Raw genomic sequence first — 24,303 nt, forward strand, 5'->3', positions numbered from 1 at the left:
CTGCACGTTGATATTTTCCAAGTATACTATCAAGAACTTTCAAGTTTTTAATAGCAAAAGCAACTTCAGCCTGTCAACAAAAATGAGAACTATGTTTCTCCCAAATACCTTTACTTTGACAAAATATTTACAATGTTACATTATTGCTGTCTGACAGCTGCTGCCTGCAGATACCAGGAAAAAATAATGAACTCTATGTTCTCTAAAGACAATAACCTGACTTCAAGGCTGCATGTGACACGATTTTCCACCTGAGCTCCTAGGAGAGAGATGTCTCGTGTGTTGAATGCTTCACGTACAGTTTTACATCAAACACAAAGTTGTTTCCTAAAACAATGAAACCCCTCCAGAAAAATCTACTCAGGATATGCTTAATTTTTTACACAACGGTTAAAATAGTTACATTAAAAACATTAAATATAAGCAAGTAATATAAGCACTGAATATTTTGTCGGAATGGGGCTGAAGAGGTGGCCAGGCTGTTAAGACTCCTTGCTGTTCTTGCAGAGCACCATCTCCTGGTTCTCAGAACAGCACGGTGGCTCACTGTAACATGGATTCCGGAGGATTTGATGCCTTCTTCTGGCCTCTGTGGCACCCACTACATGCATGCGATACACTTACATACAGGCAGAACATTAATATGTATAAAATAAAGTGTGTTAAGAAAAGAATATTTGGGGGCTAGAGAGGTGGCTCCGTCGTTGAGAGCATTTGTCGCTCTTGCAGGGGATGTGGGTTCGAATTCCAGCATGGTGGTTCAGAACCCCTTGTAACTCCAGACAGTTTAATACCCTCTTCTGATCTCTTAGAGCATGCACATAGTATGCGCACAAACACACAGACAAAACAGTCATGCACAGGAAATAAAAGTAAATAAATTATTTTAAGAAGTTTTTTTTTTTTTTAAAAAGAAAACTAAAGTCACTAATGTGGGGCATACTTTTGAAGTTCAGAGACAGGAATTTTTCAAATACCTCATTTTCTTGAGCTAAGTTCTTTAGCTTGGATTTTTATTTTTGTTTTTTGAAGGGTTGTTTGAGATGCTTGGGATGGAACCCAACAGCCTTGCACATGCTAAGCATGTTTTCTACTCTGAGAACAGTTCTGCCATTGGCTGAGTGCTGTTTGTTCAAGAAGTAATATGTGGTCTTGTGGCAGTCTGATTGGTTTCACACAATAAAACCAGAAAGTCAGAAAGTGCCTGCCCACACTCGGGAGGCAGAGGCACATGGATCTCTGGGTCTGAGGCCAGCCTGGGCTACGGAGTGAGTTCCAGGACTGCACAGAGAAACCCTGTCTCAATATGCCCTCTCAAAAAAAAAAGCCATATCTGTTGTCTGTACACATTAGGATTTTTCTGTTCATATAGAACTGGACATCAAAGGGGCAGGCAGAGCACAGCGGAAGTGTGGCTGCAGGAAATGGTCAAGGCTCCAGGCTTCTGACCTCCTGCTCCATCCACGGCAGCGTGTGGCTTCTGTTCCCACCATAGCAAGACAACTTCCCTCCAGGCGTTGGATCTTTCTGCCAAGGAGAGAGGAAAGGGAAAAAAAATGGTAAAGATGATGGCTCCTGAACTGTTCTTTTTACCTGTAGTTGTAAGAAATACGGAGGAGAACTGCATGGCTTAGTGGTCAGGGGCTTGTTAGAAAAACTTACTGCAAAGAACGAATAACAAAAACCAGATGTGTTTGTTCTTAAATCTCAAACTGCCCCTGCTCTTAGGGGACAGCATCACAAATGATATCATTTCGCCTTATGGCAAGAGGAAAAAACACTTAGGGCAAATGGGCTGGGTTTTCTTTCTTTCTTTCTTTTTTTCGTTCTTTCTTTCTTTCGTTTCTTTTGGACTGGAATTTCTAAGACTGTTTTAGATGGGAAATAAGCAGGAACTTCTTAAAGAGAATTAAAATTACAATGAACAATATATAGTTCTTCTTAGATAGGATGAGACCACACCTTAAAAATGTCTGTAAATGTGCACAGAGATACATGTGCAAGGATGTTAAATCCAGCACATGGAAAAGTTAAACTTGTAAAAAAAACTTTAAATACAACCAATACTGAAGGAACATTTCTAATTTTTTGTATGTGTGATCTATATGTGTGTACATGTCCATGGATGTGTACACGAGGGTGTGCTTGGGCAGGTATGTGGAGGCCAAAGGTGGGCATCAGGTGCCTTCGTCAGTCACTCGCCACTGTATTTTCTGAGACAGGGTCTCTCACTGAATGTGGTGCTCACCAACTTGGATGGGCTGGCTGGGCAACATTCACCACCAGCCACCTTGTTTCTGCCACTCTAGACATGGTATCACCAACATGTCTGGCTTTACACATGGATGCTGGGGACTGAACTTAAGCCTTCATGTGCACATGGCAAACCCTTTAACATTACCATGCTTCCATTTCTCCTTTTGGAATGGGAATGTTTACTTCGCGCCACAGTGTGTTGGAAACACATAACTTGCTCTGTGACGTCATGGAGACCTCAGTTAGATTTCTCAGGCTTCTGCACGTACATTTCAAAGAGTATTTGAACTGTTACGGACCCTGGGTACTTTTGAAGTTGGACTGAATGCATTTGATTTATGAGATGGCCACAAGCCTGTGGGGATGGCAGTTATCGCCTGAAGTCAGTGTTTGGGTGACAAGTTGACAAGGGACGCCCTAGTAATGGTTAATATTGACTGTCTGCTTGAGGGGATCTATAACCATTGCATAGCCAAGCTTCTGGGCATGTGTCTGAGGGGCTATATAGAAGAGGTTACCCGAGTGTGGGTGTCACTATTTCATCTATGCCTTTCTCTAGCATCGCCTCATGCTTTTAGTTTCTCCTGACTCCCTCCTTCCCATCATGATGGCTACGTTGTGGGGTCCAGCTCCAATGGACACATCTACAAAACACTCCCCCACTTAGGGCTCAGGAGACACTTCAGAAGAAGGAGTGAAAAGAGCCAGAGGATCAGAATGTTTGCTGTGGCATTGTGTCTTTTAGGACTGTCAGAAGCCACACCTATCAAGTCTAACCAACATGACTGCCAAAACATGAACTGAGCAACACACAATGACAGCAACGGACATATCACAGTGGATGGGGGAAAAGCCCATGATGCCTTAACCCTACACAAAGAAGTACAGGCAACTGAGGGAAGCTGGGTGTGGGAGAGGTCGCTGCCCTAGGGACGAGCACACCAACTGGTTGTTAGTGCCAAACAGTCAGCCCTGAGAACATACATACAATAAAATTATATAGACTTAGTGGGTTATATTTATGAATATATATGTTTATACACACATATATGCATAAGAGAGGCCACAAATTTGAAGGAGAGTGGAAAAGGGTATATGTGAGGGCTTGGGGGGATGGAAGGAAAGGAAGAAATGTAATTATATCATAATCTCAAAATTTAAAAGACTAACTATTTAAAGGCATCCCTGTTGTTGTTGGCCCTCCTGATTGGGTGGGAAGGTGGCCAGAAAACCTACAACTCTGAGGCCTGGGAAGGTATCCCGCTCTGAGGGAGGTGGTGTCCCGAAGGAAGGGTATCTGAGTCATAGCACCAGATGTTGTTGTTTGGTTGGCCTTCCTGGTACTCAGATAGAAGCGTGTCCTGGGACTTGGAAACCCAGGAACCATACGATCTGAAGTGGGACAGTGTCCTAGTGGCAAGACATCCTTAGGCGTGGAACCATACAGCTCTGAGAGGAGGCCTCCTCTGTAGAGAGATTTCAGCTCGAAGAGGAGGGTAACCCAACCTCTGATGAGCGGAGGGGCTTAGGAGCCTGAGCCCTGCTCCTTCTTTGTTGCTTCTTCTGATGAGTCACACAAAGCAGTAAATCTCTTAAAAGAGATTTTATTGGAGGGACGAATCCAGGAGTGACTGCCTCTGCTCCTGGGAGAAGGCAGCAGGGAACTGGGCAGACACAGACTTCATATAGGATTCCTTAGGGGGCAGAGCTTTCTAGGGCAGCGAATTTCCAGAGTGAGGATTGGTGGGATTTTAAGTCCTGAGCTTGAGAAGCTCAGGGATTGGTGGTGACTCATCCTAAATTAGCATAATCTAGGATGAGTCCTGAGGGACTGGAGATGACAGTTACAGAGGTCTGTAGGAGGAACTAGGCTGCTGGAACTTTCTAAGGCAGGGGTCTGGCAACTTTTTTCCTTGAGAGGTTATAAAGTTTACAAAGTTTACAAAATTTACAAAAAGTCCATGGCAGGAAACCTTTTCCCTACAGTATGAACAGCCAACAGAGACTGAAGAGGAGGTGTACCCTCATGGGCAGCTCCCATGGCATCAGTAGGCACTCTGAGGCAGGAAAGGTGTTGGCTTCCATCATAGCAGTTGGCTAAGGCAGGAAAAGCCAGTATGGACAGCTGCAGCTGAGGAACTGACAGGAGGGCCATTTTGTCTCCTGTCTCCACAGCCTCAGAGCGGAAAGGAGGGGATGGCAGCTCACCACTTGAAGTTTCAGTGGCTCAAGGGTAAGACACAGCTTGTGGTGGTGGTGGTGGTGGTGGTGGTGGTGGTGATGGTGGTGGTAGTGGCACATTGGCTGATCAGGTCTTTTCCTGCTGCGGCAGGGGTGGTAGCAGCAGGCAGCTGTGGTGAGTAGGCAGTGGACTGCTGCTTCAGTTAGGGACCCAGCGGGATGTCACTGCTGCCGTGGCTATGAGTGGGGGGGGGGGGGACAGCTCTGGCGCGGAGGTGATGGGGCACGAGGTGGCTGCAGCAGCGGCGGGTGCAGGGACAAAAGCCTTACATAAGTAGCCCATATGGAACCTGCCAGGTTATACATGATTTAAAAAAGACCTAAAAATAAAAGAGGGGCTGGCTAGGAAGTCAGCTTGGAGTTGGGGAGAAAGATGAGAGGGTAATGTAGGGTGTATGATGAAAACACCTTATTTACATACATAAAAGGTCACAGTGAAGCGCACTATATAATTAATAAGTAATAAAATATTAATAAAAGAAAAAAATCGCTGCCCCTCTCCATGCTAGTACCATGGGGCTAGCTTGCATTACTGTCTTATCTTCCGTTTTTTATTCTGAGGCCTTTCCATCAGTGGGGAGTTACCCTTGTCCCTACCTGCAACTTTAGGTTTCTTTTCTTCTCTCTCTTTCTCAACTTTTCCTGTTGAGTAATTTAGAGACTTAACTATATACTGATGTTGTGACAAATAACCACAAACTTGGTGGCTCTAAAAACAAAGCCAGAAATGTAATTTCTTTAAGTTATCAAGTCTAGGAATCATGTAAATTGTGTCACAGGAATCTAAATTATGTCACAGGACTCTAATGAAGGGACAGGCAGGTCTGAGTTCCAGCCTCTGGTGGCTTCTGGCACCCCTTGGCTTGTGGCCACATCTTATTCATCTCTATTTCTCTGATCACATGTTTTTTTCCCCTGTGTATGTCAGGTCACCTGCCCCTTAAGGGTACTTGTCATTTGTATTAGGTACACAGATAAGACAGGATAATTTCTCCACTTAAAATCCTTAACCACGCCAGGCACAGTGGTGCACACCTATAATCCCAGCACTTGGGGAGGCAGAAGCAGGTGGAGCTCTGTGAGTTTAAGGCCAGCTTGCTCTATAAAATGAGTTCAGAACAGCCAAGGCTACACAGAGGAACCCTGTCTCAAGAAACCAACCAGTGAACCAACCAACCAACAAACAAACCTTAATCAAACCTGCAAAGCCTTTGTCCTATAAGGTGCGATTTACTGGTTCCACAGATTTGGACCTGATGCCTTTGAATGCTGTCACTCAACCTTCCAACAGATAAAATGTGATAGACATGCAACTGCCTCAGAGTCAGGGACCTGCTCCTGCTGGGCGGCCTATCCTGCATAGGCCTTGTAGCAGAGTGTGTGGGTCCTGTCTCTGTCATTAGTGTGTTTTTTGCTTTCTCCTGGCCAGTGATGTGCTAGCAGAAGGAATTCAAGTTTGATCTTCACGTTGCCAGAAATCTCCATCTTTTAAGCAAAGCCACAGTTAGCAAAACTGGCAGAGTGGAGGATTTTGGGTAATCTCCTCAGCCCCGAGGAGTAAACCGAAGGGTGTGTTGGGGTTGAGTGTCACCATCTGACTGCAGAAGGGCTCAGAACTCTCACCCTAACTCTGAAGTCCTTACTGGTCAACTGTGGAGTAAAACACAAACACTTCAAGCTTCTGGTACCCTTCCTTTTCCACTGCCTGGATGCCCCAGGAGGGAGGACCACACTGCAAACTGTGCTCAGTGGAGCTGGGCCCTCGCTCAGCACAGTACTACTGTGTGGGTCCCTGGGAGAGACTTGCAGTGTCAAGCCTTCCTTGAGGTCTTGTTGAAAGCTTCAGGAAACACAATTGCCTTCATCGCCATTCCTCAAGCTGATAAGGTTTTGTGGGGGTGGAGGTGGGAGTGGGCGTGAGTGGGTGCACTTTAACGAGGGTTATTGGCTTTATTGCCAAGGGGCTTCCTTAATTAGGCTGTCATCAAACGAGGCAGGGTTCCGACTTTCAGATCAGGGTTAGCGCTGTTGTGGTTAGATCCCCTGACTTTGAGTCACCGAGGACCTTGGAAGTAACTGTCCTGTTTCCAATTAGCATTTAAATTCGAATTAATCAATTTGGCTCACAGCATGGAGAATGTCCCTCCTCACTGTACCTTTTCCAAACAGGAACCTCAGAGGCAGGGGGAGTTATCAGTATGTTGACAACAAAACCGACAACCTCCTCTCCTTTCTTTGCTCCCCTGCTGCCCCCTCTTCTTGTCGCCCCCCCCCCCGTTTTCCGGAAGTGTTAGTTCTTAAGGCTCACATACGGGCTGCTCTGAGTTCTCCCTCTTTCTCCCACGCTCCGGAAGTCACTTAATCCTTTGCCCTGGGCTACGTCCATCATGTAGCTAATATCCCTTGATTCATTACACGCAGTGGCCAAATATTGTCTTCGGAGGGCGGCTGCACCTTCCCAGGTGTAGCCCTCTTGGATTAATTACGGTCAGTCATTGCCTAACGGCACTCTAGACGCGGTTTCCGGTTGAGAAATGTAACAAGTTGAGGACACTGCCAATGGTATACGAGCTGCTGCTGCTCCCAGGCTGTGATCCTGGGAGACCCCGGTGCTTTACCTCTGACAACAGATAATAACCACAGTAAAGAAGTGAATGGATAGGGTTATCTCTGCCATGAGGTCTCCCACACTAGTTCTTAAATCATCGGCATCTGCTGCTGCGAGACAACTGTGCAGGCGGGGATGGGCAAAGCGCTGGGGAGGCGGAGACTGACTCCTAAACTGGTTTGAAACGGCACAGGGCTTTTCCTGGGGACCCAGGCTCATGCTAGGACCCGCTCAAGTGTCTGAAGTTGCTGTGGCCAACTGTACTCAGCTGGTTGCGCATCAGGGAAGCCCTCACAGGTGAGGCACGGCCAGGGCTCATAATCTAGGGGCGGGGACAGGGGCACAGTTGAATTTGAGTAGAAAAACCAAGTTCTTCAGCCACATGTTGTCTCGCGGTGGGTGGGGTAGGGGGATGGGGTTATCAGAGACCTGCAGTTGGGCTTTCTTATTTTCATATCCACTGTTTTGTGGGGGGCATAACCAGGCACCAGCATTCGGGTGTTTTGCAAGCGCTTTTATTTGATAAGCCTTTCCGTTCACAGGGTGAGAGAAAAATGTCAGGGCAGAGCTGAGGGTGCGGGACCGTGTTTGCCTTAGTCTTTTGTGAGATGTGGGAAGAACGTGAAGGCGGACAGTCACCTTCTGCTTTCCTGTCTTTGAGAATTGGCAGGACGCAGATTGCCTTTAAGTGAACCAAGTGGAAGGCCACTCATGAGCTTCTCAGACCCAATTGTTAGCATTTAATCATGTGGCTGTCTTAGACATTCAATTTCCCCCTAGAACAGAGGTATTAATTCAACCCCGCTCAGCATAAGTGATGATGTTTATTGAACATCTATTTCCATCCTGGAAGTCATGCATCTATTTTAAAGATGACCTTTAGTTTAGATCTCCACCATCATGGACCAAAGTGCTGAGCAGGGCAGGTGCAGTGACAGTGCGTAACAGGTGCATCTCGAATTTATACAGGACACAAGCCACTCTATCACCTGCAATGTGAAAGGCCCCATGTGACTCCGACTCCTTGTTGGTCAGAAAGAGGGGCTCAGAGGCCTCTTTGAACTTGGTGCTTGCTAGCTCCTGGATATCTACCACTTGGGCCATGAGACTGTCTGCAGTTGTTAAGTAAAGCATTTTCATGGTTTAAAAAAGAAGATGACATATTTGCAAAGTAAAAAGCCTGATAAACATCGTCCCTGTTTTAGACATGGTCTCATGTATCCCAGTTTGGCTTTGAACTTGATATTTAGCTGGAGATGGCCTTTACATCCTGGGTACCGGGCTTATAGGTGTGCCATACCTCCTTGAGTTTATGTCATGTGCGGAGTCAAGTCCCTAGTCCTCGCCTTTCTCCTCAGTGGTTTTGAAGTGGTTGTGAGTGGCAGTTTTCACCTCAAGGTGGTGCTCATGGTGTCCCCGGCCCTCGGTTCGCTTTCTGTATTGCACAGAAATGTATTTCATTCTATACATTATTTTACAATTTATAGATTTATTGTCACATATTTTCCTGGCAATTCTATTGTCTGCTTTACCCTTCCAAAAGTTATGTGTCTCTTTTGGGTTTGACAAAACATTACCTTGTCATTGTCCTAGGGGTGTAAATTGTGGTCTTGGCTCTTTCTTTTTATGACCTGTACCCCTGATTTATGCATCTGCTGGAAATTATCAAAGCGCCTGTCTTCTAAAGAGATCCCCGGGGAGTGGACGGTCCACATTTATTCTACTCGGTTGTTACGTAAACATAACAGGACGCTCTGAGTCTGCCTTCAGAGCTAGCATGAAGCACACGTATTTAAAATCCAGTCTCATTGCTGTATGGTCATTTGGATGAAAAAGTGGTTTTAATAAGCTTCACTGTTCACATTAGTTATACACTTTGTGGCTTCCATTTCACTGTTCTCAGTCATGAAGTTTCTTAAAGGAAAACACATGGTACTACATAGGACAAAGGACACAGGACCGAGCCTCAGAGGCACCTGTATGCAGGAATTCTCCACAGGGTTTTTGCATATCAGCAGGTGGCATTGTCAGAACAGCATGCTACAGTGAAAGTATGTGTTTGTTTTACACACACACACACACACACACACACACACACACACTCAGACATGCATGCGTAGACACATACATACGCAGGCCTACCATTAATAAGGAGGTGCAGGGTCCCTACGTAAGTTGAGGTGTTGGGTTGCAGTACAGAGTCAAGGGCAGGAAGGAAGTACAAGAGGAGAGGTGTGTGGGTTTTGGGGGCAGGAGACACAGAAGAGCAGCTGAAGTGGTGAAACACAATCGTCTTAACATTGGGATTCTGGGAATAGTGACAGCTCACTACCTATGGTGTTTTGAATAAAAATGGCCTCCATAGGCTCATAGAGAGTGGCACTATTAGGAGGCGTGGCCTTGTTGGAGTAGGTGTGGCCTACTTGGAGGAAGTGTGTCACTTAGTGTGGGCTTTGAGTTTCTCTCGGTTTCTGCTGCCTGCTGATCCAGGTGTAGAACTCTCAGCTCCACTCCAACACCGTGTCTGCCTGCTTGCTGCCATGCTTCTCGCCGTCAAGATGATGGACTAAAACCTCTGAAATGGTAAGCCAGGGCCAATTAAGGTTTTTCCTTTATAAGAGTTGCTGTGGTCATAGTGTCTATTCACAGCAATGGAAACCTAAAGACACCACCACACCTGCCAATTTGCACACGTGTGGTGTCCACTTGAACACATTACAACTGGTTGAAGAACTTAATCGAAAGGGGTTATTTAGTCCTATAAAAAAGCTGATTGGTTAGTGCAACAGTTTGTGCAAGTCCCTGATAGATCCAGATCTGCTGGCCTTGATGGTCTCCTTGTGGGGCGCCTGAGCCCTCTGAGTTCTTCTATCTCTCTATTCTTCCATACTATTCTAGAACTCTGGCGCCCCATGATTTGATCACTTCCCCTTGTTGGGGGAGGCCTGGCAGCATACAGAGGAAGGGAAGCAGGCTATCTGGCTGAGGTCTCATAGGCTGTGGTCATCTGGTGGGGGAGGAGGTCCCCTTCTGTCAGAGGTCTAGCTGAGCAAGCTGGAATACGGCAGAAGAGGGAGGGTGAAATGGGAAGATACAAGTGAGGGGATAACATCTGGGATGTAATCTAAATAAATTATAATACTTTAAAGTAATAAAAAAAAAGAAAAGTGAAGCTGGGGTTAGGGTTAGGGTTAGGGTTAGGGTTAGGGGTTAGGGTTAGGGTTAGGGTTAGGGTTAGGGTTAGGGTTAGGGGTTAGGGTTAGGGCTAGGGTTAGGGTTAGGGTTAGGGTTAGGGTTAGGGCTAGGGTTAGAGTTAGGGTTAGGGCTAGGGTTAGGGTTAGGGTTAGGGTTAGGGTTAGGGGTTAGGGTTAGGGTTAGGGTTAGGGTTAGGGGTTAGGGTTAGGGTTAGGGTTAGGGTTAGGGTTAGGGGTTAGGGTTAGGGTTAGGGTTAGGGTTAGGGTTAGGGTTAGGGTTAGGGTTAGGGTTAGGGTTAGTTCCAACTCCCTCTGGTGAAGCCACTTGGGAACTGCCTGGTTTTCCAGACCCCTAATAAATAATGTGGAGCATGAAATCTTTAATATCAGAAGGGAAAACTTTACATTTAGGAAATGCTGCCATTTAATGAAACAAGAGCACGTGTTTCCCCACTATTTCCAGGTATGATTATAACATAGGACACAACTGGTCTTGAGAAGCCACAGCTGTTGTAAAAACTACTGATCGTTGAATTGAAGGAATTGTAGACTGACATGAAGGCTTAGGAAGTAAGAGAGAGAGAGAGAGAGAGAGAGAGAGAGAGAGAGAGAGAGAGAGAAGCGATCCCAGAGTGTACGTTGTCCAGTCTGTCCTCAAGGCCGTATTTACAGAAGAGCAGCACACTGTCCCAGCACGGTCTTCTCTCACGGTCCTGCAGCTCTGTGCTTGCTGTACTAACTTATGGCTCTGTATCTAGCCCCAAGCATCTCCCCCACTCTTTTTTTTTTTCCAGTCTAAGGATGTACAATTAGTGGTTGTCAGCACAATCATTTCAGTTTTGCAACAATTACCATGACCTGATTCTTGCTTTATGACATTTTAGCACATGTGTAGATTTGTACTAAATGCTTGTACTGAGCTGTTGCCCTTTCACTGGCTGCGTTTATCTTCCTTCTTATACCCACCCCAAATCTTGCCCCCTCAGATCACCATAGCACCTCTGCTAATTCTTAAGAACTGAACTCTGAGTTATAAAGGAAAGCCTCCGAAGCTATGGCTCTGCGGTTCTTAGTCACACTCCTATTTGGGGCTCTAGGCACTGGGTCTGAAAAAGACATTTGAATGGGAACCTTGGTCTTTCATTGACTCTGTCTTTAATTTCCCTCTTTTCTAAGAACCTACAGCTGAGCACCTCTGACCCTGTGCATCCCTTCCCAGGCTGTAGTGACAGGCAGTGAAGGAGGTGCACCTTGTGTGGCCACTGTTTCAGACAGACCTAAAGTCCAATTCACGGACTGCAGCTCAGGGAGTCAGGCCTGGTAGCCCTTCTAGGTGTTTGTATAACACCATGGACAATTACCAAGTATAATTGGCTTAAAAATTGTAATTGACTTTTGACTAGTCTGCATGCCCCATTAGACTAAGCACCAGGAGGTCAGACCCTGTATTTTAATGCTTAGCTTAGCACCTATATCATGCCAACAACAACGGCAACATTATATAGCACTTACTGAGCATATAAGGTGGTGTTTCACTCATGACGTTGCTTCGTGTGTTTTCTATGAAGTATCATCTTTACTGATTTTATAGAAAAAAAATGAGTGCTTATAAATTCAGCCACTTGTCCACGGTTGCTTGGCAAACAAACTAGATGTTTCTGGCTTCATTATTAGCATTGTTCTTACAAGCTCCGCTTTGTGGCCTTGGTGGGGGGCAGAACTGTTTCTTTCTGGAGCTGACGTTGGTCTTTACTGTCTACTACTGTGTCTCATAGTTAAGGCATACCGTTTCAATAGCAAGCCAAAGTTTTGTCAGTATTTTGTTAGAAACTATTTTAGAAGATAGAGCCTCATTCTCTTGTAGCCCAGGATGGGCTGGAACTCAATATGTTGCCCAGCTGGCTTTGAGGTCTATAAACTTCTCTTGCCTCAGATTTCCAAATGCTGAAATTGCAGGCATGAACCAAAGTGCCTGGCTTAAAAGACACTTTTTTTCCTGTTGAAAGTATAATTTTAACTAGTTGCCTGAATTTTGTCTGTTTTTATTGATTATTTTTTTCTTTTATCTCTCTGTCTCTTATCTATCTGTATCTTTATTTATTTTTGTGTGTCTTTATATGTAGGATGCATGTATCATGATGTATATGTGGATCTCAGGACAACTTGGAGGGAGTCTGTTATCACCTGGGGTATCAAATTCATGTTGTTAGGCATGTCAGTAAATGCTAGCATTTCATGGAGCAGGGCCATTGGTTATCACACCAATGTGTTGTAGTCTTAACTCATAGAAGGGGGGAAAAGCATGAAGTTCCAAATTCAAACACTAGGCGGTGCTCTTGTAAGGCAAACACAGGCTTTCCTACTGAAAAGACCAGCAGGGTGCTGGTAAAGCATAGTTGCCAAGTGGATGCTCTCCCTTAGTACTAAGCCAGTCAACCTGCAGAGCACGAGAAACAAAGAATAAATGACATATTCAGATTGGTTTTTTTTTTTTTTTGAGACAGGGTTTCTCTGTGTGGCCTTGGCTGTCCTGGATTCTCTCTGTAGACTAGGCTGGCCTTGAACTCACAGTGATCTGCCTGCCTCTGCCTCCCAAGTGCTGGGATTAAAGGTGTGAGCCACCATGCCTGGCTCTTATTCTGATTCTTTGTGTGTGTGTGTGTGTGTGTGTGTGTGTGTGTGTGTGTGTGTGTGTGTATGTGTGTGTGTGAGCTTGTACATGCTATTCAAGCACTCTGCTACCGATCTGTATCCTCAGGTCTCACTTTTTAAAATAATGTTGCTCTGGTGCATCTGACATAGTATGAGAGGTAATTCAGGTTTTTTTTTTGTTTGTTTGTTTGTTATAGGGCGTTTTGGTATTCAGAAAGAATTTGTCCTAATGGTAGGGGACCTGCTCTATTTTGTCTCTTCATCCTCTCTGCATCATATGGAGTTTCCCCTGGTTGCTGGATCTGCTTAATATCCTTTCTGTTTTATTTATCACCCATCCATCCCCATCCACCCTTCCATCTCCTTCACTCTGCTTTCCTTCTTTTTCTTTTGTGTACACACACACACACATACACACACACACACACACTTCATTGTATCTTATACAACCACTGCTCCAGGTGAGATCTTACTGAGTCAAAGGTGCTTCTATTATTATTATTATTATTATTATTATTATTATTATTATTATTAAATTTATACTCCAGATTTTGCATCATCGTTCCAGAGCCATTTCTTACCAAGTTAACCACTAAGTGACACAGGACACTTAGCCTTCCAGAACAAAAAGTCCAAGGGCGTGGGGGAGACTACAGATGTGTTGTATTGTGAAGAGTGATGTCAGAATATGTAAGACCTATCGGCCAAGTTCCTGCTCCTTTCTAGTTAGGAGGAATTGAAGGAGTCCATGTACCTGCCTCTGCCCTAATCCTGAGCTTGATTTGAGCTCCGAAGTGGGAGATTCCACTATTTCTTAGTAGGCATGGCAGGTAAGTCAGGAGACCTGAAGGCAGGACCCAAGTCCATGTTTAACCCACAGGTCCTGGCCAATGTTGGCAGTGGTGTCAGTTCTCTCTCAGGTTAGTTTGGGCAGAGACTTCCAGTGCTGAGCGTTTAAGTCACAGTCTTTCGTCTTTCTTTCATTCCCTTTTGTGGAGGCATTGATCAGGAAGAGCCTGTCAATATGTAAATCTCAGACTTGAGGACATTGTCCTCATTATCACCCATTAACAGAGAGGTTCAGCCATCAGGAAATCTAGTTGTCAGAGAACCAGGTTCTGGGAAAAACAAACTCCTGAGCAGGAAGATTGGACAGAGGAGGGGGAAAATCTTCCAGGCACAGAGTCTAAGGAAGAGACAGGCTTAGAGATGAACCTTCCAGAAGGCTCTGGGAGTCTGGGAGCGACAGAAAGTAAAGTCAATCCGCCGGGAGACTGATAGGAGTCAAGAATGAAATGTAATATGAATAAATTAATAATAATAATAATAATAATAATAATAATAATAATAATAATAATAATAAAAGAACAGATCCCGGTGTCCACCTGTAGTCCGTCTAGCTGGCTTCTGGGCGAAAACTGGACCCGTGCTCGGGTTACCTTCAGCCTTGCCTTCTGCCTCTCTCCCATGCCTTCCTCTGCGCACTTGGTTTGCTCCCACCTCTGGACGGCAGCAGTAACAGTTTTCATGAACACCTCGCAATGATTCTGTGTGCACCGGATCATGGTTTAGACACTATGACAAAGCTGAGGCAGGGGCATCCCAGCTGTGCGCAGCAGCCTCTGAATCCCTAGATATGTCTCAAGACTCTTGCTGCTCTGCGTCTCAGCATCTCCCCCCCTCCCCTGGAGCTGTTCCACTCGGGATTTCCTCCAGCAAAACCAAAGCTCCCATTGGTGAAGTTATTTTTCGTTTGCGGTTCTCTCTCCCACAGCTCTGAGACTCATCCCGAGGCTCTTGGCTGGTTAAGGCTTCTCCTGGGAGGCAAGGAAGAGTTTAATTGGAAAAAGATCTCGTCCCTCTGGCGGCGATTATCATTCCTTGATCCAGGGGGCGCGGTCCTGACCTCAGGCTGCTCCCCAGTTTTAGTACTTTGTAGGAGAAGCCGGTCATCAGACCTCCACTGCAGTTCAGGCTTACTTACTGCTGCTTCTTAGTTAGAAGTGGTAAAGCACCCCTCTCTCCACTTCCACCCCTCCAGCCAAACTAAATGGTTCTGAGAAAGGCTTTAAAACCACTCTCCAGTGCTTCAGGTGAGGTCAGGGAGAGAGTTTTTAGCGAGGGTTTTATTAGCCTGAACTCGGAGGCTTTCATTGCTTTTTTTTTTTTTTTTAAACCAGGAACCAGGGCCTTCAAAGCGCATCCTCTCTGGGTGCCTCGGAGGTCGCAGCTGCTGAAGTGCACAGCCGGGGCTCACAATTCCGTCTTCTGATTAAATGTGGGTAGCTGAAGGCTAAACATTTCTAAAGATGCAGCCTGTGTGCTTAAAGAGCAAGTCTGGGCGGAACAGGGTGAGCAGAAGTCTGTGGGTCTGGGAACAGGAGGTCACACGGGTCCTGCCTCGGTCTTGCGTCTGTGATTTATAGGCCGTGCACTTTGTCTTTTTGTTTTATTATTATTATTTTTTAAAAGACCATGTGAAACCGTTGCAAAGGAAATTGCTTGGCTGCTGGTTGGCTCAAGCAGAGCTCCTCAAAGGCAGCTTAACATGGGAGCATCCTTTCTTTGTGCATCTGCCATGGAGAGGCTCTAATGGGTCAGGGGCCACTGAGGCCAGGTCTTCCCTTTCTCTTTGTATCCCTCTAAGCTGGACAGCTCCGGTCTACGCCACACCTCCGTGCTCACAGTACACTGCTCCCCCTCCCCCTGCTTACCCTCTACCCGCACTCGACATGGTCATTTCAAAAACAGTGAGGCTTAGATGGGGTGTAGATCAGGGCGCAATTTGTTCAAAAGTCCCCAGTGTTCTGCATGTCAGGACAACAATTTGGGGGGGGGGCCTGCCATGGTGTTTCCCTTTTGCTTTCTCTAGGAAAGCATGGATGGCTGCCTGTGCATTGTGTTTTGAGATAAGGGGGTTTTGTGTGAATTTTTTTGGGGGAGACTGAACAAAAGTCTACTCAGCACAGAGAAGGCACCAATGACAAAGCAAAGTAATTATTGCACGCAGGTCTACCTTGATGAGCTGATGAGTGACTCCAGGAGTGTGGGTAGCCTCACAGCTTATATGTCACTAAAGAGACTCATCCGGCACAGCTACAGAGGTGGCGTCCCCTGTTTCGTTAACCTTCCACCTTATACACAATTGTCTGGCATCTCATGAGACCACAAAGCCACCTGCAGCTGGAACAGAATTGCATACAGCTGGGAGCGAGACACAGGCACAGAGGAGGATGGGCTCCCGGCTGGGGGTTTAATACCTCCCACTCTTCTTCTAGGAGGTAAAGCCAACACTCCTGATATTCAGGGTCACTTGTGTCTCATCGCGGTTGCTCCGATGAAGGTGATAGTGCCTGTTACGTTCGGAGGATATTACGACATGGAAGCTCCCTGACTGAATATCTAAAAAGGCCCATTTATTCCCCTCCCTGTTGTAGGATCTCTCACTGGATAAAGGAATTTCTTTTTTCCAGGGAGCCATTAAACATTCTCAAACATATGAGAAGCAGAAGACAAGCAGTTATCTACTGGTGTTCATGAACACTTTAGCCTGAATTAGTTTGGCTTATATGTTTTGAATGGGAGCTAGCCGAGTGCTGCCAGGGCGGGGGACACATTTGGATTGGTGTGTGCATGGGCACAGGTGTGTTGGAGGAGTGGCAGTAGCTAGGAGGATCTTGGTACCTCTGTTGGGAGGGGTGGATGTTTCCAAGGAAATTTCTTCCTCTGAGGCAATTTTCATCTCCTCCCCACGAGGTGCACAAAGCATCACAATCTCTCTGCTCAACTCCACTACTGAGTCACAGGGCCAAGTAATTAGAGAGGGACCCAGTGGGAAACATTCCATCCTGCCCTCTTCTGTTCATACTTTCATATGGCCTTTAAAGTTGCTAATTGTGCTGTCTTCTTGTGGTTTTTTAATCTTTCCCTTTTATGTATTTATTTAGTTGTTGTAAGTGAGTCAGTTGTTTTTTTTGTTTTAGAGTTTTTGGAGGATGAGGGTAAAAAAAAAATCATTTAAGAAAGATTAAAGAATTAGTCTCTCCCAAGGATGGTCAGCCCTGAAATCATATACATGCAACACTAAACAGACACAGCAGGTTGTATTTATATAGTTATTAGTATACACACATCTGTAACAGTAGTAATCAGAGAAAACGAAACTCAATTTGAAAAGGAGTTGGGAGCATGGGAGGTGCTGGAGGGAGGAAAGGGATGTAATTATATTTCAATTACTATAAAAAAGTAAAAAAAAAAAAAGAATTCTTTTTCTCTTTCTTTCTTCTTTTAGGTTTTCGAGACAGGGTTTCTCTGTGTAGCCTTGGCTGTCTTGGACTTGCTTTGTAGACCAGGCTGGCCTCAAACTCACAGAGCTGCCTGCCTCTGCCTCACTGAGTGCTGGGATTACAGGTGCATGCCACTGTGCCCTGTTAGAAATATTTTTCTTAATGTATTGGTATCACAACTTGGGAGTCCAGGCTGTATTGGGCTGTTGTTAGCTGACACTCACCATCATGGTTTTAAATTATTAAGTTATTAAAATGTTGGTAACCAGCCAGACAGTGGTGGCATATGTCTTTAAATCCAGCACTGGGGATACAGAGGCCAACCTGGTCTACAGAGTGTAGACCAATTTGAGGCCAGCCTGGGTTCTAGGACAGCCAAGGCTACACAGAGAAACTGTCTCAACCCCCCCCCCCAATCCACGAAAGCCATATGTTCAGTGTTTATAGAGACCAGAAAAGGGTGCCAGATCCTCTGGGACTTGAGTTAGGACAGTTATGAGTTGCCATGTGGGTGCCAGGATTCAAACTCACATCCGCTGGGACAGCAGCTCCTGCCTCTAACTGTAAAGCCATCTCTTATGTCTAACTTGAAGTGCAACACGGAGCTTGCTGCTACCTGAAGCTCTCAAATAACCCACTGATTTTTCCCTTCTCCAGAAGCTATCATGACCGCACAATTTAGTAACAGAAGAGGTTACTATAAGGGCCTTCTTTGGCCAGTACCAGCCCTGGGGGTGATGTTTTTTGGACTCTATTGTTCCTTGCAAAGCATTACTATTTAAATATGACACTCACACTTACCTTGGAGTCCATGGGCAATCTATTTCTTCCCTATTTTTTTTTAATAAAGTTTTATTCAAACGCAATTGCATTCAGGTTCCACCTCAGATTCCGTTGTCTGAAGAGCCTACACTGGTTTTCAGTGTAAGGTCACTGGTCTGTTTATCTGTTCTTCAGCCCATTGTACAGAGCATTCTGTAACCACAGAACCTGAGCTGGTCGGAGAGACCCTTGTCTTCCTGACTCTCCCTTGGCCCTTCTAGCCGTGCTTCTTGTAGCAGCCTAGTGCTGACAATAAATGAAAAATGCAATGGAGGGAAGCTGGTAACTGTTCTTAAAAAATTATATATATATATATGAAAAACCCCTTTGAGTATTTCTGACATTAAAGACAAAACAAAACAAAAAACAGAAACCAAAAGCAAAACACAGTAAAACAATACAAAACAAAAACTGTCTTAGTGGCTTCTCATTTGCATGGAGCCCTCTGTGGCTCAGAGAGCCCATCTGTGATCCATTTGAGTTAAAGTCCCATTTGTCACTGCTGTCAGGGTGGAAAAATATATTTGAAACCTTTTTGCTTTAAGGAAAACATAAGGCTTGGCTGCACTTGACATAAAAGCTGAGACTTTGCCACTCTCTGAGAGATGTCAGTTCTGAGAAAGATGTGTGCAAAATCAGAGTCAGACAAAATAATCATCCTTGGAGAGGGAGTTTGCATTGTGCTCAAACAGGATCTATTTTCTGGAAGCCCATAGGTCCCCCAAACAGCAAGAAGCTGTGAGTAGGTTACTGTTTCAGTCCTCTTTATAAACAGTCTGGATATCACCCTTTTAATGGAGAGATCTGTATCATGGACTGTCCAAGATAGCAGAGCTTGGCTGTGGCTCCAGGCAGCTCATAGACGTGCTTTGTGTTCACTTTTAGACTAATGGCTTTATTAATTTATTAACTAAAATTGGTAACTGTTCCCCATTGAAAATTACACGTCTGACAATACAGCAAGGCACGGTGAAGAAATGACACCTGGCACTTCTTGGTCGCCACCTTCCACCCAGAATAGCAACTGCCATCTCACTGGTAAAGTCTTCCCCTCTTGGTTTTCCTGGATGGGAATTATAGGATTATCTTTCCACCTTTCTGCTTCATTATTTCAAGAAAGAGCCTGTTTAGGGGTCTGTTTAATCTATCCTTCAGAATACAAGACACATACATTCAAGGTTAGGGTTCCCAGTTGAGAAGATAATTAGTAAATACCCATGACTTAGGAGTCCCGGCCTCAGGAGAGATACCTCTACCAGAGAAGAGGAAGGAGACCAGCAAGCATCCTATTTCCCATGTGGTCTAATATGCGCTCAGTGCAGACTGTCCATGCAGGTGCACTGTAAGTGAGACAAGGCATAGAGGGACCTGGCTTGCAATTTACACATGATCTGAATGTCCCTAAAAAAAAAAATTAGTCTCTTCTCGGGCAAGTATTACATTATTACGTTGTTGCTTCTCAAATGGTCCCTGCCATTGCTTACCCAGTTGCTCTCGTGCACTTACTCACTTTCACTAAGACGTAGAAAGAGCTGGGAGGAAAAAGGAAAAAGGAAAAAGGAAAGAAGAGAAGGCATGGAAGAGTGTGGGATTAGAAAGGTGAGAAAGGGCTGGGACTACACAAGGCCCCGGGTTAAAGGAAAGAGAAGAGAAGAGGGGGGTGGGAGGGAAGAAGGGAGGGAGAGGGAGGGAGAGAGAGCCACTCTCACTTTTAGAAACAAGACGACCATTAGAATGCATGTGACAGCAGGGCAGTTCTAAAGACAGTGGCTCACAGGGGATTACTGCAGGCCTGCAGAATCTTCAGGGAGAGGCCAGAAACAGGCAATTTTTATAGGTCATTGGTTTGTTTTTAACCTCTAGAGTTTGAAATTAAGGGCACTGAAGAAAGCAGGTGAGTGTGTGTGTGTGTGTGTGTGTGTGTGTGTGTGTGTGTGTGTGTAATGTGTCTTGGGAGAGGAGAGGAAATAGTCCCAAGGCAATATAAAAGCCGGCATCAAGAAGGGTGGGCCTGGGCTCAAATCCCAGTTTTTGCCAACTGGGCAGTGGTGGCACACGCCTTTAATTCCAGTACTCGGGAGGCAGAGGCAGGCAGATCTCTGGGTTTGAGGTCAACCTGGTCAATGGAGTGAATTCCAGGACATCTAGAGCCACACAGAAAAAAACCTTGTCTCAAAAACCAAAATCAAAAAAAGAAATTACATTACTCTTTGTGTCTGAATTTTGGTCATGTAGAAAATGGAGCTAATAGGTGGGCGTGGTGGCTCATGCTTGTAGCCTCAACAGTTGGAAGACGGAAGCAGTAAGGTCAGGGGTTTGGGGCAATTCTGCATTACATGAGACCCAGTCTCAAAAAAAAAAAAAAAAATCAGGACTAATAAAAAAAACACACACATTGTACAGGGTATTGTGACGGTTGAAATAAAACACCTGACGTACTTTAAAGCATCAAAGATCTGACATATAGTTTGCGTTCCTCTTCCCTCAGCACAAGCAGAGACCAGACAGGCTCAGATCTCACTCATATGGTAGATCTAGGAAAACTTCTCACTGGATACATTTAAAGCAGCATCCCTTTTTCAGAAGAGATACCTACGGAGGAGTCAGCACTCTCCCGGGGATGAGGAGCCTGGAAAAAGCCAGAATTGTAGCAAAAGAGGATTGCTAACCTGAGTGTGAGGAGAAAACAAAGCTTGGGCCAACATCTTCGAGCTAAGTTTAGGGTGTTTAGTACTCCCAAGAATCTAGTCTTTGCTTGTAAAATCCCAAGAGGCTCAGCTCTTTGGGAACTTGAAGATGGAAAATGCTAGTCTGGGTCAGCCCTGCAAGGAGAGTGGGTGGAGCCTCTGCAGACCACTCCCACTTGATGTCCTTATGTCAGGGGACTCCTCTGTCATCTTTGTTGTTGTTTGTATAGCTCTGGCTGTCTTGGAACTCTGCTGACCAGACTGGCCTTGAACTCACAGAGATCCACCAGCCTCTGCCTCTGGAGTGCTGGGATTAAAGGTGTGCACCACCACAGCCAGCGACTCCTCTGTCTTTAAACCCTTAGGAAGGAGCATCCTTGGGAAGAGTTTTTAATTTTTTAAAAAATATTTTATTTTATTAATTTATTCATATTACATCTCAATGGTTATCCCATCCCTTGTATCCTCCCATTCTTCCCTCCCTCCCATTTTTCCCTTACTCCCCTCCCCTATAACTGTGACTGAGGGGGACCTCCTCCCCCTGTATATGCTCATAGGGTATCAAGTCTCTTCTTGGTAGCCTGTTATTCTTCCTCTGAGTGCCACCAGGCCTCCCCATCTAGGGGACGTTGTCAAATATGGGGCACCAGAGTTCGTGTGAAAGTCAGACCCTCTTGGGAAGAGTTTTTAACCCACCAACTTTGTTGCATATTCTATGTGGCTTGTGCCTTGTTTTCCTTCACCCATGGAAAGTATATCAACTCATTTTGGAAACAGAAAGCGCTGTGAATCTGCTCCAAGATCCTAGTGGGCCTGTGTAGAATTTAGGCCCCGCAGAAGGGAGTTGTGTTTCAGTCTGAAAACCGGAAACTTAAAACACTAAGAGCCAGGAAGGATGCCTTTCAAGGACTGTGCAGCTGAAAATGTGTTTGGTTGGAGGCAAGAAAGAACTCAGGCTTACGGAAGCTCGAGGAAATGGGAGTTCATTTTTCTCACAAGAGCTTCCACTCCTAGTTCATTAGCTCAGTGATGTCAGGCTGGCGTCTCTGACAGTCCCCTAGCCTTTTTTCCCCTTTGCCATTCTTTATTGCTTCTTGTATGCAAGACTAGTTGCCTTCATTCCGAACATCTCAACAAGCCGGTCGGAAGACAGTGCTGGCCACCCCCATCTTGATCAAGGGAGCAGGAACTTTCCCAGCAGCTTCCTTCGATTGCTCATGTCTGTCTGTCTGGCCACATCCATGCCGTACGCCTCTCACAGACTGTACAAGAGGCTCAGCAACAAAATAGAGAGAGGCATCCAAAATAAAGTCCACAGAAGTTGAAAGTGACTCTCTTAGAGGTAAAGAGTAGGTGTGTCTCAGCATCTCATTTGTTACTGAGGCGATTGGCAGTGCAGGTGAAGGTGATTCAAAGGAGATTTCAAAGAATAAGTTTGCTGAAATCAGTGTGCTGGGTTAGACACAAAGCTGTTTAATGTCCAACAGGATAGGAAAACCATAACCTTTGATGTTATCCTCTTAAATAGCCATCCTGCCTATGTGGAAACATGTAAGTCCTCACATAATATCATAGAACAGGGTAGAAAGTTAGCAGCACAGAAAATGAAAAAGTTTTGGGCTGGAGAGATGGCTCAGAGGTTAAGAGCACTGACTGTTCTTCCAAAGGTCTTGAGTTCAATTCCTAGCAACCTCATGGTGGCTCACAACCATCTATGATGAGATGTGGGGTCTTCTCTAGATGTGCAAGTGTACATGCAGGCAGAACATTGTATACATAATAATAAAGAAATACATCTAAAAAAAAGAAATTGAAATAGTTTTATATTCTGATAAAGAATTAAATAATCCAAGAAGAGGGTCACTCTGCCTTATTATTTTGTTTTAGAAGAGACTTTCTTAAGACCCCTGAGAGAATTTGTTTTGGGTTCACTGGCCCCTTGTGCTTGTTGTAGACGTCATGTGCAAGTGATGTGTCAAACACTAAAATTTTCTTTTAGAATTTGAAGGTTATTATTTGGCTCATAAAACATTTCTGCTAACCTAGAACAGTTATCCCACGTGCTGAAAGAAAAAAATCCATACACACATCCCCTGCTTTCGGAAAACTGAACACTCAAATCCAAACTTAAAACCATTAAATTGGAAGGTATATATTTTCATCAGAAATGGATTTTATACCCCTCAGAAGGATTTGCAACGGGTATTATATCTATTAATGACCACTTCTCTGAACTAATTTAAACTGTTTGATTCCAGCTTTCCAGAACACATTGCTCCCCTGAACTAGACTGACTATGCTTGCACTGTGAACTTTATTATTGTCCAGAGACGTATTTCCTTCTGTTGTACTTATAGATAGATCCCTTTAAATTGTATTTGTAAGGCTTGCTTTGAAATCCCAGCCACAAAGGTGTTAGGGAAAGGATTTCCCATTGAATGAAGAAAGACATATTCACTTGATGTCTACTGGACTTTTTCACATTTCAAGAACTCAGCCACTTGAGAAGGCCTCTTTACATACAGAGAGAATAAGGTTAACTGGCTTATGATTTTTAAAAGGTATGACTGAGTCAGGAACCATGCCTACATAGTTTCAAAGTCCTGAAAAGATACAAATCTTAATTAAATTTCTTTTAAGAGGACATTTGAAACACCAGTTAGATACCAGGCTAATTGATTACACACCTATAGGATCATTGCTTTGACAGAGGCCTGATAAAATAGCTTAGATTTTGGGGGGGGGGGGGGGCGGAAAGCAGGGCCTTGGAACAAGGGCAGTATTGTGAGTCACAGAAACTCGGCAGGGAAGGGGGCCTGTCCCCGTTGGTTATGCAGTATGTAAAGAGAAAAGTGACTAATAAAAATAAGGACAAGGGCTGGAAAGATGGTCGAGTGGTTAAGAGTGCTTGCTGCTCTTCCAGAGGACCTAAATTCAATTCACACTCAGTCCAGTTCACTACTCACATGGGGCTAACAGCCACCTGTGACTCCAGTTCTGGGGGATCTGATGTTCTCTTCTGGTCCCCATGGGCACTGCATGCACACAGTGCGCAGATGTAAATGCAGGCAAAACACCAGTATACATTAATTCAAAATAAATAAATCTTTAAAGAAGAAATAAAAAGAAATGAGAATGAAAAAAAAAATGGCAGAAGCCACAGTCCCAACCAGCTGGTGGGGGATTAAATAAAGGAAGGAACTTTGCTTTACTATGGAAATGCAGAGAATTTGCTCTGCCAGTGAGCTGAACTCCTGCACTCTGGCTGTCAGGGAAACACTGAGCTTTTCAAGCAGCTAAACTTCTCAGTATGGAACCAGTAGAACCGGCAGAGCTCTAAAGATCTGGCTTGGCATTGTTTAAAAAGAATGGTGGTTTTGACTTTCGGCGTCCTAATGTTTTAAAGTTTTCTTTTCTTTTTTTTTTTTTTTTAACCTGGGAATGAAGAGAAGAGAAAAGAGGCAAAGGAGTCTTCAGTGGGTGAGATGCCAGGAGTGCTCTGTAGTGGATGTTGAGGCCGCTGAGAGGCAGCTTAGAAATAAGACTAATTTTCTCAA

At 44.9% G+C, this 24,303-nt stretch overlaps 1 long non-coding RNA gene across 1 annotated transcript in view; it reads left to right on the plus strand.

Annotated features, from left to right (window-relative positions):
• The first annotated feature begins 4,125 nt into the window (after positions 1-4,125).
• Positions 4,126-24,303, plus strand: part of LOC311603537 — a 36,349-nt gene continuing 16,171 nt past the window's right edge. The window contains exon 1 of the long non-coding RNA XR_014781116.1: positions 4,126-4,489. This is a non-coding gene — a long non-coding RNA (uncharacterized lncRNA). The remainder of the gene's footprint in view (positions 4,490-24,303) is intronic.

This window comes from Acomys minous, assembly GCF_964271855.1.
Source record: "Acomys minous genome assembly, chromosome: 8".
NCBI lineage: Eukaryota > Metazoa > Chordata > Mammalia > Rodentia > Muridae > Acomys > Acomys minous.